The sequence below is a fragment of the Gallinula chloropus genome (assembly GCF_964237585.1).
Source record: "Gallinula chloropus genome assembly, contig: HAP1_SCAFFOLD_257, whole genome shotgun sequence".
Classification (NCBI taxonomy): domain Eukaryota; kingdom Metazoa; phylum Chordata; class Aves; order Gruiformes; family Rallidae; genus Gallinula; species Gallinula chloropus.
In genome coordinates this window covers 56336-68875 of record NW_028168304.1, presented here as the reverse complement: position 1 = coordinate 68875, position 12540 = coordinate 56336, and positions in this window count along the sequence as shown.

Sequence of the window (12540 nt, the reverse complement as noted above, 5' to 3'; positions counted from 1 at the left end):
TCTCACATTTTCCCCAAAATTCCCTCAAGGGAAGAGGCTATTACCAAGACTATTACCAAGGATGGGTGCCGCGACGAGAGGGAAGAATGCTGCCAGTCAATGTGACTATAAAATAATGTGATAAATGTGATAAAGCAACTTCAACTTCATTGCAAGCACACCCTTCCTTTGATACTGTTCCTACCACGTGTTATACTTGTCGTATTCTAATTGGCTCTTAACTAAAGGTTACATTCACATACTCCACCCATCTGCACTCCTGGGAATCATGTCTCTTTCTCAGTCCCGGGAACACTGAATCCTTGTCACACCTCCTGCTCCCACATCTTGTGGCCTTGCTGCATGATACACAAGAATACACTGACCGATTGTTGACCCTTCTGTTCTCACCAACACGGCGTGGGGCCTGGTCTGACTGAGCTACAGAGGCGACTGCTTGAGCAACTGCTCCATAGGCTCATGGCCTTTCCTCTCAAGGCATTCTGCAACACCCAGGAGGCCAGGAAGGACAACGGCATCTTGGCTTGTATCAAAAACAGTGTGGCCAGTAGGTCTGGGGAGGGAATTGTACCCCTGTGCTCGACATTGGTGAGACTACACCTTGCGTGCTGTGTCCAGTTCTGGGCTCCTCACCATAAGAAGGACATTGAGGTCCTGGAGTGAGTCCAGAGAAGGATAATGAGGCTGGGGAAGGGGCTTGAGGGCAAATCCTGTGAGGAGTGGCTGAGGGAGCTGGGGGTGTTCATCCTGGAGAAGAGGAGGCTGAGTGGAGATCTTCTCACCACCCACACTGACCTGACAGGAGGGTGCAGAGAGGTGGGCGATGGTCTCTTCAGCCAGGGGACAGGAGATGGGACAAGGGGAAATGGCCTTAAGCTGCACAAGGTAAGGGTCAGATGTTAGGAAGAAATTTTTTACTGAAGGGGTTGTCAGGGCCTGGAACAGGCTGCCCAGGTAGGGGGGTTGAGTCACCTTCCCTGGATGTGTTTAAAAAACAGGTAGATGCGGTACTTAGGTATATAGTTTAGCTTAGGATGGGAACAGTTGGACTTGATGATCTTAAAGGTCTTTTCCAATCTTGTGATTCTGTGATTCATTTTAATGGTTTCATAAATGACCAGACAAATGGACTAGAGGGTGTCTTAAGTACATTTGCATATGACACCAAATTCAGAAGAGCTGTTGACTCTGCTGAGCATGGAGAAGCCTTGCAGAGACCTGGAAAGGTCAGAGAGCTGGGCAGTCACCAACACCATGGAGTTTAACAAGGGCAAGCACCAGATCCTGCACCTGGGAAAAGGCAGCCCTGGCTGTGTATACAGATTGGGGGGGGTCAGACACTGGAGAGATTTGGGGGTCTTGGTCGACAGCAAATTAGACACGATCCAGCAGTGTGCCCAGGCAGCCAGGAGGGCCAAGCGTATCCTGGGGGGCATCAAGCATGGCACTCCCAGACGGTCACGGAGGGGATTATCCCGCTCTACACTGTGCTGGTGCAGCCTCACCTCAAGTGCTGGGTGCAGTTTTGGGCTCCACAGTACAAGTGGGACATTAAAATATTGGAAAGTGTCCAGAGGAGGACAATGAGGATGGTGAAGAGTCTGGAGGGGAAGTCTCATGGGGAGAGGCTGAAGTTCCTCGGTTTGTTCAGCCTGGAGAAAAGGAGGCTGAGGGGAGACCACATTGTGGTCTGTGGCATCATAAGGAGGGGGAGAGAAGGGGCAGGCGCTGATCTCTCTTTGGTGGCCAGTGATAGAACCTGAGGGAACAGCATGAAGCTGTGACAGGGGAGGTTTAGGCTAGATATTAGGGAGAGGTTCTTTACTGACAGGGTGATCGGGCACTGAAACAGGCTCCAGAGGGAAGGGGGTCACAGCACTGAGCTTGACCAAGTTCAAGAAGCATCTGGATGATGCGCTCAGTCCCCTGATCTGACTTGGCTGGCCCTGTGTGGAGCCAGGAGTTAGACTTGACAATCTTTATGGGTCCCTTCCAACTCAGGAGATTCTATGATTCTATGACCATGACTGAAATCACCACTTAGCAGTGGATCTGCACACCAGCACTTGTGGTTGCTCTCTAGATTTCCCTTCCCTTGGACCATTCAGACACCTCTCAACCATCCAGCTGCTGCTCTGAGTTTCAGGGAGTTAAACCCTTGCCTTTCTGGCAGTTGTCTGACTCATTCTGTCTTTAGCCAGCTCTTGAGTTGTGGTGATTTCACAGTCTCCTTCCTCACTAGAACACCTCTGACAGGGTTAAGCTTTGTGGCAGGTGAACCTCACTGGTGGCAGATTGCACTTGGCATAGGGTGAGGAGTGTTTAATTTAATGGTGAATCTTGTCAGGTTTCTTGTGTTGTTGGGAAAATAACTCCCTGTGTGCTGCCTGTGTGCAGCCAGTTCTCTAAGGAAAGCAGGGGAGCTGGTACAGAGGGGCTGTAATGCCCCACTGTGGAGTGCAGCAGAGAGACGTGATGTAAGGACAAGGGATGCAAGTCCCAATTGTCTGGTGAGAGTCATGGTGGACTTGTGGACATGTGCAGCAAGGTTGTCCCCACTGCCTCAAGAGACCCTTTCTCAGACCAGTCCAGACCTCCTTAGGAGACCCCCTGGATCAACCTCAGTCAGAGGTTGTCACCTCTCCTCTACAGTGAAAATAATAACCTACACCCTTAAAAAGAAATCAATTTTACTCTGAGCTCCCTTTGAAACAGCTTCAATGATCTGTACATCTCTTGAATACTTGAAGATAATTACATGAAGAGACATAGTTCGTTAGGGCTTGGTTTTTACTTTTAATGAGCTCTGGGGTGCATTTGGTGCTGAGTGATTGAAGCTCAGGTACTGACAGGAAATTACACAAGAAACTCCATGTCAAAAGTAGAAGCCAAAGTACCCTGAAGTATTAATGAGTCCCGCTGAGAGCCATTGCTGGCTGAGCCTCCCCAGGGACTCGTTAGAACAGGTAATTGGAGGCCATGTTGGCTCGTAGGCAAAGGCAATGTACAAGCAACTGAGATGCTGAGCAAGCCCTGGGTTGGTTTGATGAAGCAGAAAGGCCAAGCCCTGACCCCCAGCCCCAGGAAAGACAGGTCCTGCCCCTCAGGCATTGCTCAGGCTCTTCCTGGGCCAGTGTGGGATGTGTAATGCTGAGGAAAGAACAACAGGATCAAAGTTTCTCCTCCTTGGTGGTCCAAAGCCCAGCTAGAATTTCATCTGGTCTCCATTTGAGTTAAAGAAAGAGCAGGGACACCCTCCATCCCCTATCAGATTCAGGAGGAAACATTGTTGAAAGATGAGAGCAAGGCTGAGGTGCTTAATGAAATCTTTGCCACTCTCTTTAGTAATAGGAGCAGTTGTACAGAGAGAATCCAATTCCCTGAGCTAGGAGACAGGGACAGGGAGCAGAATGAGCCCACCTCAGTCCAGGAGGAGATGGTCCTGCTGCACCACAGAGAGGTGCAGAGATCTGTGAGGCTGAATGGGGTGCACCCAAGGGTTCTGAAAGAGCTGGCAAGGGGGGTTCACCAAGCCACTTCCCATTAGTCCTGGCTGACTGGATCAGTCAACATAACCCCCTATATAAGAAGGAAAAGGAGGATGGTCAGGGAAATTACAGGCCTCATAGTTTGACTTCAGTCCAAGAGAAGCTGGTGGAGCAGATCATCCTGAGCAGCATTATCCAGTTCATGAAGAACCCCCAAGTGATCAGGCCCAGTCAACTTGGGTTCATAAGGGCAGGTCCTCTATGACCACCGGATCTCCCTCTATGACAGTGTCACCTGTTTCTTGGACAAGGGAAGGGCTCTGCATGTTGTCTACCTTGACTTCAGCAAGTCCTTGGACACAGTTTCCCACCACCTTCTCCTAGAGAAGCTCACTGCTTGTGGCTTGGAAACAGCGGTAGTTCAGCCCCAAACAATGGCTGAGCACCACATGCTGCACACTCACTCCCGGAGCAGAAACAGACAGAGCCTTTGTGGGTTGGGATAAGGACAGTTTACAGACAAAAGCACCATAGAAGGGGAACAATAACAGCCCCAATAGCACTCACACCCAGTGATAGCACAGAGAGTACTTTACAAACCCAACCATAACAGCGCTGCACCGTGCCATGATCACCCCTCCCCAACCAGCCCCTTTGATGGGGAAGTGATGTCAGGTGGTTTGGAAAACAGTCCAGACGAACTCATCTCAGCTGAGCAGCCTGCTTGGGGAGGTGAGCTCTGGCCTGTCCAGTACCAGGACATTATCCACCCCTGTTTCCACAACATCTAAATCATGCCCAGATCTTACATTTTCAGAGTATTTGGGACGTTCATAACATCATTTATTATTTAGACCATCTGCCATGGAACACCATCCAGGAAATAGTATAGAGAAATACGTAATATTTGGCCTTTTTTCTCCTTTGGCAATGCCTAAATCCTGCTGGATGGCTTTCACCTCTGCAAACTGGCTGGATTTGCCTTCTGCATAGGCAGCTTCTGCAACTAGTTGTGTAGGACTCCATACAGCAGCCTCCCACCTCTGATGTTTGCCAGCAATCACAGAATCATAGAATTGTAGGGGTTGGAAGGGACCTCGAGAGATCATCGGGTCCAACCCTCCTGCCAAAGCAGCTCCCTAGGACATATCATTCAGATAGGAGTCCAGATGGGTCTTAAATATCTCCAGAGAAGGAGACTCCACCACCTCCCTGGGCAGCCTGTCCCAGGGCTCTGTCACCCTCATTGGGAAGAAGTTCTTCCACATGTTGGTGCGGAACTTCCTGTGCTCCAACTTGCAGCCATTGCCCCTTGTCCTGTCCCCACAGACCACTGAAAAGGGGCTGGCTGATTCCCCCTGCATCCCCTGCTTCAGATACTTATAAACATTAATAGGATCATCTCTTAACCTTCTTTTCTCAAGGCTGAAGAGTCCCAACTTACTCAGCCTTTCCTCATAGGGGAGATGTTCCAGGCCCCTAATCATCTTCGTGGCCCTTCTCTGGACTCTCTCCAGGAGATCCCTGTCCTTTTTAAACCAAGGAGCCCAGAACTGGACACAATACTCCAGGTGGGGCCTGACCAGGGCAGAGTAGAGGGGGAGGATCACCTCCTTTGACCTGCTGGCTATACTCCTCCAGATGCACCCCAGGATCCCATTGGCTCTCTTAGCCACCAGGGCACACTGCTGGCTCATGGCCAACCTGTCATCAACCATGACCCCCTGGTCCTTCTCCACTGAGCTCTTCTCCAGCAGGTCATCCCCCAGCCTGTACTGATACAAGTGGTTGTTCCTTCCCAGGTGCAAGACTTTACACTTGCTTTGGTTGAATCTCATCTGGTTTATCTCTGCCCAGCTCTCCAGCCTGTCCAGGTCTCTCTGGATGGCAGCGCAGTGTTCCTGCGTGTCAGCCACTCCTCCCAGCTTTGTATCATCGGGTACTTGCTGAGGGTGGATGCTGTTCCCTCATCAAGGTCGTCAATGAAGATATTAGACAGGACTGGACCCAACACCGAGCCCTGGGGAACACCACTAGTCACAGGCCTCCAGTCAGATTCTGCTCCTCGAATCACAACCCTCTGGGCTCGGTCCGACAGCCAATTCTTAACCCACCTCACTGTCCACTCATCTATCCCATGCTCTCTCAGCTTTGCTAACAGGATGTCATGGGAGACAGTATCAAAGGCCTTGCTGAAGTCAAGGTAGATGACATCCACTGCTCTCCCTCCATATACCCAGCCTGTCATGAGATCGTAGAAGGCTATAAGATTGGTCGAGCATGATTTCCCCTTCGTGAATCCATGCTGACTGCTCCTTATAACCTTCTTCTCTTCCGATTGCTTGGAGATGGCATACAGAACAAGCTGTTCCATCACCTTTCTGGGGACAGAAGTGAGGCTGACTGGCCTATAGTTACTAGGTACCTCCTTCTTGCCCTTTTTAAAGACTGGAGTGACATTGGCTATCCTCCAGTCTTCAGGCACTTCTCCTGTCCTCCAAGACCTGTTGAAGACGATAGATAGCGGCTCAGCAATCACCTCACCTCATCTCCCTTCCATGAGGGGCTGACCTTCGGGCCCAGACTGCTCCAGCCTGGTCCCCCCAGAATCACAAGTCCCCTGGCAAACCTGCTCTGGCGTGGATCAATCTCTTCACAGGCCACAGATCTCTCTGCTCCCTGTCTTTATTCATGGGCTGAGGGGAGATACCTGTTCCACCATGGTCTTCTCCACAGGCTGCAGGGTAATCTCTCCAGCACCTGGAGCGCCTCATTCTTCTCCCCCTCCTTCTTCCCTGGCCTTGGTGTCTGTGCAGCCTGTTACATCTTCTCACTCTGTTCTCTGGTGGCAAAATCACAGAATCACAAGGTTGGAAGAGACCTTTGAAGATCATCAAGTCCAACCATTCCCATCCTAAGCTAAACCATATCCCTAAGTACCTCATCAACCCCTTTTTTGAACACATCCAGTGAAGGCGATTCAATCACATCTCTGGGCAGCTTGTTCCTGCAGTATTTTTTCTCCTACATGTGATTCCCAGAGGCGCTGTGACCATCACCAACTGGCTTGCCCTTGGTCAGCAGCAAATCTGGCTTTGAATCAGCTGGTGTTTACAGCCTGGGGCCTGCAGAGATGGCTTCTGCAAGAAGAATCTAGAAGCTGTCTGCAGGCCCCTCTTCTCCATTAAAACCTAGGTATGCAAAACTGCAACACCTGCGAAGCCTGCCATATGAGGAAAGCCTAAGAAAGCTGGAGGTTTCTTCAGTCTTCAGATAAAAAAGCTTAGGTGAGACCTCATCAACAGGTTCCAGGACTTAAAGGCTGTCTGCAAAGAAGGGAGAGACTCTTGCTTTTAGAAGGAGTCACATGGAATAGCTGAAGAATAATGGGTGTGAATTACTCCTGGACAGATTCCCACCGGACACAGGGAAAATCTTTTACCCTGAGAACATGCAGCCATTGGCATAACCTCCTGTGGGAGGTGATGGATTCCCCAGTATCAGACCTTTTTAAGATTCAGTGGGATAGGGCGTGGGGACAGCTGGTGTATGTGGTAATTTTTTGTAGACTGAGCACTTGTCACAAAAGGTTGGACCAAATGATCCCTGAGTTCCCTTCCAACTGGGTAGTCAGTGATTGTACGATTCTGTTAATATCATCGCTGGTTGCTAAAAGATTTCTGGAGTGGTTGATCCCTCCTATATTGACCCTTAGGCAGCTACAACAGTGGTTCTGTTCCAAGACGAGGGGAAGCAGGCTGTGAGGACATGAGGCTTCTTCCAGTGGCCCACTCCAGTGTCATTTGGAAAGGATCTCTTGGTTTTATTTCTTATTTCTCACCTTCTTTAACACCTACAGATCACCACAAGTTGGAGAGCCATCTGCGAGCACACAGGAACTGTCAGCTAAATGAGCTTCACTTCCTCCACTGCACAAGAACCTGGCAGAGGACAGAACAGGCCCAGCTGACCATAACTGACCAACAGGATTATCCACATTGTATGAGTACAGGAGTGAACCCACCGTTGTGTTGCACTTGTCTACAAAGGTGGCATAGTTTGTGCTAGGATAGAGTTGGTTTGTTTCTAGCAGCCAGTGGAATGCCGTGTTTGGGAGTTCAGATGAGAGCAGTGCTGGTAACACAGGGATGGTTTAGGTGTTGCCAAACAGTCAGGTACTTTTCAGTTGTTCATAGTGCCCTACTAATGAGAAGGTGGGGGAAACCCAGGGAGCTGGGAGGGGACACAGTCACTACAGGTGACCCAAGTTGGCCAAAGAGCATATTCCATGCCAATTATGTCATGCTCAGCATAAAAAGGGGTGGGTGGAGGGAGCAGCACACGGGTCCAGGATGCACAGTTTTATGGACTGTCCTGTTTTGGGATGGCTCTGAGCTGTATGGTGTGAGCTGTGTGGTTCAGTGCAAACCTGCATTGTGTATCACCAGTCTGTTATATATATTTTCTATATAGTTCGCTTATTGTTATTTCTCTATCACTGCTTTCACAGTAAGCTGTCACTACCCCAACCTGAAAGATTTGGGATTATTTTTTCCCTCCTTTGCCCCACCCCATAGAAAAGGTAACTTATCAACACACTGACCTTCTGACAGAACAGTTCATTAGACTTTTGAAAGAAGTTTTCCAACTCTCTAAAGCTCAAAGCAGGAACCAGACACCTGATCAGCATCCGAATAACCAAAGAGCAAGCGGAGGTAGAAACCTGTAAGGAGAGTGAAGGGCATATGTCCAGCCAGTCTCCTGAAGAGATGTCCTTAGGCATGTCCGTATCATCACGAGAGGTGGAAACACGTGAATGATGGGGGAGATGAAAGAGACACTGGCGGTAATGCACGTATAGGGGAAGGTGAGTATTTCTTCTGATACCATTGGTATTAACCTTGAAATTCCTCTTCTGTCATGTTTGGAAAGCATTGGCATTTCAGAGAGATAGTAAAATTGTTCTACCGTTGAAAATGTGCTTGGAAAATTTTAAAAATAAATAAAAAATGAAACAGAAGAAAAAATTGTGGCCCTTTTCAGGCAGATATGATGCAAAGAGAGCACAGCGTCTGGATCGAACAAGACTGCATTAGAAACTGAAGAATGTGGACCATGTTATTGTAGCTATGACAAATTAGGAAGAAAAAAACCCAATAACAAAAATACCTACTAAATCCAGACTGTTTGTAACGTGAGTTACATGGCCAGCAATATGCCCAAGAAGATGAGTTTATTGTTGCTTAGAAACATCCATTTATCAGTTTCCACATGGCATCCTTCAGCTCCTGGTTCCTCATGCTGTAGATGAGGGGGTTCACTGCTGGTGGAACCACTGAGTAAAAAACCGCTGCGAAAAGTTCAAGAGGGATGGAGGAGATGGAGGGGGGTTTCAGATAGGCAAATGCACCAGTGCTGACAAAGAGGAAGACCACAGCCAGGTGAGGGAGGCAGGTGGAAAAGGCTTTGTGCCGTCCCTGCTGCGAGGGGATCCTCAGCACAGCCCTGAAGATCTGCACATAGGACACCACAATGAACACAAAACACCCAAAAACTAAACAGGCACCAAACACAATGACTCCAGTTTCCCTGAGGTAGGCATCTGAGCAGGAGAGTTTGAGTATCTGGGGGATTTCACAGAAGAACTGGTCAACTGCATTGCCACGGCAGAGGGGAAGTGAAAATGTACTGGCTGTGTGCAGCACAGCACTGAGAAACCCACTGGCCCAGGCAGCTGCTGCCATGTGGACACAAGCTCTGCTGCCCAGGAGGGTCCCGTAGTGCAGGGGGTGGCAGATGGCAACGTAGCGGTCATAGGCCATGACAGTGAGAAGACAGTACTCTGTAATGATCAAAAAGAAAAAGAAAAAGAGTTGAACCACACATCCTGTGTAGGAAACGGCCCTGGTGTCCCACAAGGAATTGGCCATGGATTTGGGAACAGTGGTGGAGATGCAGCCAAGGTCAAGAACAGAGAGGATGAGGAGGAAGAAGTACATTGGGGTGTGGAGGTGGTGGTCACAGGCTATGGTGATGATGATGAGGCCATTGCCCAGGAGAGCAGCCAGGTAGATGCCCAGGAAGAGCCAGAAGTGCAGGAGCTGCAGCTCCCGTGTGTCTGCAAAGGGCAGGAGGAGGAACAGGCTGATGGAGCTGCTGTTGGACATCTGCTGCTGTCAAGTGTGGAGACCTGTCCAAAGAGGAAAAGGTAGAGAGATTTAAGGGAAATTTGCTTTGAGGAAAAATTCTTGATACTCTCAGGGAAAACCTTGAGATTGAGTCTTTGCTTTGTGCTTTGGTCTTCTCCTCAATGTTCCTGAGGAGTGTTTCTTCTGTCAGGACTCCCTGACATTGCTGCTGCAGTGCCAGTGAAACCTTCCCCTGAGTGCAGAGTGGGGAGAGCTGCTCTGTCCATCAGCCCTGCTCTCAGCTGCCCTGTGCTGGATGCTCTCTGATCACACCCTGGGGTTCCCTGTTGAACATCATTGTCTGCACTGTGTGGGATATCAGGGAGGTCCCAAATCCCGACTAGCAGGGCATTTCTGGGAGTAGCTTCTTCTTTCTCTCTCCCTCACAATGTCTCTGTGGCCTGGAGCTGTCCCTGCAGCTGCTTCTCTTTTTGCATGTCACCTCCTGCTCTGTCCTCACAGAACTCATCCAACCTGCCCTGTGCTCAGCTCTGCTCTGCAGACCCCTCCTGGCATCAGGGCACTGCCCCAGGGAACCTCTGTGTGTGCAGGGCTCAGGAGATGCTCTGACAAGTCCTAATGACCAATGAGTTAGCACTGCTTTCTGAGAAGTTATCAAGAAAAGCTCAGCTCTCACTTCCCACCCAGTGCACAGGAGCAGAAAATTCAAAGCAAAGTCTCTTTCCCTGGAGTGGAAAATGCATCCTTGGTGTTCTTGAAAAGTGTCTGGGAAGTTGCCAGGGATGAGCTGGAGCTGGGAGCAAACCTGAACTACACTGCACACTTTGACAGCAGAAGGACCCTACACCGTCCTTCCATGGGTCACACTTTCCACCCAGAGCTTTTTTCTGCACCAACATGGATGGAAGCCCACCAGGCATGCTGAGTGCTGACCCTGGTAGGAGCAGCGTCCCTACCCCAGCACAGGGCCCTCGTGGCACATGGAAAGCCCTGGGCACCCCTTGGTGCACACGCTGCTTCACACCTCTGCAGCCATGCCCAGGAGAAGACAGCTGTCCTGCCCTGTCCCTCTGATGGGGCAGAAGGGCATCCCTTCCAGGCAGCACTTTCTGGTCCTACAGAGAGTCTGTCCTCCTGACAGACCCCACACACTGTCCCATGTCCCAGCTTTAGCAGATCCCTCCAGGAACAGAACCTGCATTGCTCTGCACCCACAGACATACCAGGGAGAGTGCTGTGGAGATTTCTCCTGCAGTGAGCTCTCAGCATCCATCAGCTCTCTCAGCCTCACAGCTCTCCCCTCGGTGCCTACAGGCAGTGTCCCCAGCCCTGTGTGCTTGGCAGAGGAGCTGCTCCTGGCAGAGCTGTCTCTTGTCAGGGCTTCTGGGTTGCCATGAGCTCCCTGCATCCCAGGAGACCAGCCCAGCTACCAGCAAAGGAGCAGGTGAAGGCATTACATAGTCCATCCCCTCTGGGCTTTTTCAAGGTTTCCCTGGAGCTCCAAGGAACTATCTTGGAAAGATACTGAAGTCCTCTCTGATGTTCCCTCTCTCAGCTGTGGAGAAATCCTTCTGCCCAGTAGAGTCCTTTCTCCTGATCAAACCAGAGCTGGTCAGGACAATCACCTTTCCTTGTCTCCCCATGAGACACGACCCCCAGGAAAGGAAAGGAATGAGTTGCCGTTTCTAAGCACTGGTGTGTTTGCCTTCCTGATTCCCCCCTCCATCTGCACCCTATTTCTGGACCTGGTATTGTCATTTCTTTACTCTGTGTTTCCATCAGCAGTGAACCCCCTCATCTACAGCATGAGAAAAGAGGAGCTGAAGGATGCTGTGTGGAAACTGATGCCTGGATGTTTCTAAGCACAAATAAACTGCTCATCTTCTTCTGTGTATTACTGACCATGTAACTCACATTTGACCAGTCTGTACCTAATAGGTTTTTAGTTTGTTTTATTTTTTCTTCTAGTTTGTCTATTCTCTAATAACGTGGGGCACATTCATCCCGTTGCTGATGCAGTATCTCCTGATCTTGTGTGACCCAGACACTCCATAATGAAAAGCTCTGCTCTTTTTGCATCATGTCTTCCTGGAAAGGTGTACACATGTTTGCATGATGATGCTGTGGAGACAGTGATGAAGGCTTCCCTGAAGTTTACGTAGACCACATCCTCAGCCTTCCCCTTATCCACTAAGCAGGTCACCTTGTCATAGAAGGACATGAGGTTGGTCAAGCACTATCTGCCTTTGCTAAACCCATGTTGAGTGGGCCTGGTTGCCTGAGTTCCTGCTTGTGTTACATGATGGAACTCAAGATGATTTGTTCCATCACCTTCCCCAGCACAGGTTGACAGGCCTATAGTTCCCTGGGACTCCCTCTGGCCCTTCTTGTAGATGAGTGTCACATGTGCCACCTTTGAGTTAGGCGGAACCACCTCAGTCATCCATGACAGCCTGTAAATAAGGGAATGTGGCTTGGTGAGCACTTCTGCCAGCTCCCTCAGTGCCCTCAGGTGTATCCCATCTGGACCCATCGACTTGTGCAGATCAAAGCGGCTGAGCAGGTCACTAACAAATTCCCCTGGGATCATGGGGGCTTCTGTCTACTTCCTGTCCCCATCTTTCTTCTCTGGGTATCAGCAGAGAAACTGGTCTTACTACTAAAGACTGAGGGAAAGAAAGGCATTAGTACCTCAGGCTTTTCTTTGTCCTCCATCAGAATGGTTGCCCCTACCCCCCGCCCTCCCAGCAACCAATGAAGGTGGGAGATTCTCCCTGGCCCTCCTCTTGGTATTAGTTGTATAAGTACATTAATAACAAAAGGAGAGCCAGGGAGAATCTCCCAACTTTATTGTAGGTCGTAAAGAAAAGTTAAGAGGGTTGAAGAGGTTTCCTGGCCAGAAA